Here is a 2,825-nt window from a genome sequence, read left to right on the forward strand (position 1 = left end):
AACTAACCATAAAAGGAAAGATTGATGGATTCATTAAAATTAAGAACTTTTGTGAAAGGGCAAGTCACAGACTGAGAGAAGGTGTTTGCAATCCACCTCTTTCTTTCTCTGTCCAATGAAGAATTCAAATTTTATAAACCAATAAGGAAAAGACAGACAACCCAATTATAAAATGGGCAAAACACTTGAACAAGCATTTGACAGAAGAGGATGTCCAAATATCTAGTAAGTATGTGAAAAAGGTACTTAAGACATCGTTAGTCACCAGGCAAATGCAAATGCAAATCACAATGAGATACCAACCCACACTCTCCAGAATGGCTAAAATTGAAAAGACTGATGATATCAAGTGTTGGTGAGGATATAGAGCAATTAGAACTTCCACACATTGCTGGTGGGACTGTAAAATGGTGCAACAACTTTGGAAAACTGGCACATCTATGAAAGCTAGATCTAAGCCTTCTCTATGGCTTAGCACTTTCACTCCTAGGTATGTACCCCCCAAAATGAATGCATATGACCATTAAAAGATGTGGACAAAATGTTCTTGACAGTTTTATTTTTAATAACCAAAATTTGGAAATAAGCCAAATAACTCAGTGGGGAACTAATAAATAAATTACAGTTTATTCATGTGGTAGAATTTTTCACAGTAAAAACAAAAAACCATCTACTACTACATGTAACAACATGGATAAACCCCACAGACATTATGAGTGAACAAAGACAGACTTAAAAAGTATATATGGACTGGGTACGGTGGCTTGTACCTGTAATCCTGTACTTTGGGAGGCCAAGGTGGGAGGTGGTTTGCTTAAGCCCAGGAGTTCAAGACCAGCCTGGACAGCATTGTGAGACCCCATCTACACAAAAAATAAAATAAAAAATTTAGCCAGACATGTCGGCATGCACCTATGGTCCCAGCTACTCAAACCAGGGAGGTCGAAGCTGCGGTGAGCTGTTGATCATGCCACTGCATTCCAGCCTGGACAATAGAGTGAGACCCTTTTTCAAAAAAAGTATGTATGATTTCATTTTTATGAAATTCAAAATAGGTAAAACTAATCAAAAGTGCTATAAGTCAGAAAAGGATTTATCTCTGGGTCATAGGGATATTGGCTGGGAAGGGACGAATGAGACCTTTTTGGAGTGCTGGAATGTCCTTTTTTTCTTTTTCTTCTTTTCTTTTCTTTTTTTTTTTTTTAAGATATGATCTTGCTCTGTCACCCAAGCTGAAGGGAAGTGGCATGAACATGGCTCACTGCAACCTCCACCTCCTGGACTCAAGTGATCTTCCCACCTCAGCCTCCTAAGTAGCTGGGACCGTAGGTGTGTGCCACCATGCCTGGCTAATTTTAAAATTTTTTGTAGAGATGGTGTCCCACTATGTAGAGTCTTCTTTATATTGATCGAAGTGGCAGTTAAACAAGAATATACTTACATAAAAGTGTACCAAAATGTATATTTAAGATTGGTACACATTGCTATATATATTATACCTTGATAAAGACTATTACAGAAAATTTTAATTTTCTTTTTGCTGTTTTCTAAGTGGTCACAACTTTTTCTCGGCTATATTTCCAAAAGTTTAAACTGAAGACATAAATTATAATGAAAAGAAAAACAATAAAGGTTATTATTTTTAAAACACTAGAGCTGAATCTCAGCTACCTATCTAGATCTCTTGGCCTGAGCCCTGGACCCAGCTAAAAATAGTTCAGAGCCTTGCCAGCTGGGAGCTGGGCTATGTTTAGCAGGAACTGGCACACGAGTGAAATGGGGTGGAGTCAAGTAGACACTTTGGATCCAGTAGGCATAGCTCTCCCACAGGAGACTGTTTAGGCCATGCCTGGCATCAGTAACTCAGGCTGTTTCCCACACTACAGGCCAGCACTGTGGGCTCTCAGTTTATTGGGAAATGGAAATAAAAGGGAAGGATAAAAGTCCACTGGGAAGCAAACTGGACAGAAAGGAACTCTGAGCAGCTAAACTCTGGCTAATCCCAGGGTATACCTGCCTTTTCTCTTCACCAGGTTAGACTTTTAATTTTTGATTTGGTAAATTTGAATTCCTTTTTCAACAACTCATATAAAAATGTTATGTTTATGTTTAGGGAGGCCGGGTACTGTGGTTCATGCCTGTAATCTCAGCACTTTGGGAGGCCGAGACGGGCGGATTGTTTGAGGTCAGGAGTTCAAGACCAACCTGGCCAACATGGCCAGCACTGTCTCTACTAAAAATACAAAAATTAGCCAGCTGTGGTGGCACACGCCTGTAATTCTAGCTACTCAGGAGGCTGAGGCAGGAGAATCGATTGGACCTGGGAGGCGGAGGTTGCAGTGAACACAGATCCTGCCACTGCACTCTGGCCTGGGCAACAGAGCAAGACTGTAAAAAAAAAAAAAAAAAGAAAAAAGAAAAAAGAGTTATGTTTATGTTTGGGGAAAGCAGGTGCAGAATTATTTAGATTGCAATCATGGAAAGTTCCCTGGGTGGTTTTGCTGCCAAATTAGCTTAACCTGGGGAATTCACTGCAGGTAACTTCCTCCTCCTTTACTGTGATCTTCCAAAAGGCAGGGATGGCTAGTATAATTATCCATGTCACAGGGATGCTTAGAGGCTTAATTAATGTTCATAACCCACTTTGAAGTATTCAGATGAAGAGACAGTTGATAGAAATGGTGGTGTTCTAAGTTCTACTTACAAACTGTGACAAGTTGCAAAGCAAATTTTGAAGTTATTTTTTGGTACTCTACTTCCAAATATACTAGCATGGCAACTCCAAGATCCACCCTGATTTAGTTAGAGTCACTGCGACTCAGACA

General features: G+C 39.8%; 1 long non-coding RNA gene across 1 annotated transcript in view; it reads left to right on the plus strand.

Annotated features, from left to right (window-relative positions):
• The first annotated feature begins 1,854 nt into the window (after positions 1–1,854).
• The window catches only part of LOC105533955, a 38,441-nt gene continuing 37,470 nt past the window's right edge, over positions 1,855–2,825 (plus strand). The window contains exon 1 of the long non-coding RNA XR_001005190.1: positions 1,855–2,033. This is a non-coding gene — a long non-coding RNA (uncharacterized LOC105533955). The remainder of the gene's footprint in view (positions 2,034–2,825) is intronic.

The sequence above is a fragment of the Mandrillus leucophaeus genome, unplaced genomic scaffold (assembly GCF_000951045.1).
Source record: "Mandrillus leucophaeus isolate KB7577 unplaced genomic scaffold, Mleu.le_1.0 Scaffold13, whole genome shotgun sequence".
In the NCBI taxonomy this organism is placed as follows: Eukaryota; Metazoa; Chordata; class Mammalia; order Primates; family Cercopithecidae; genus Mandrillus; species Mandrillus leucophaeus.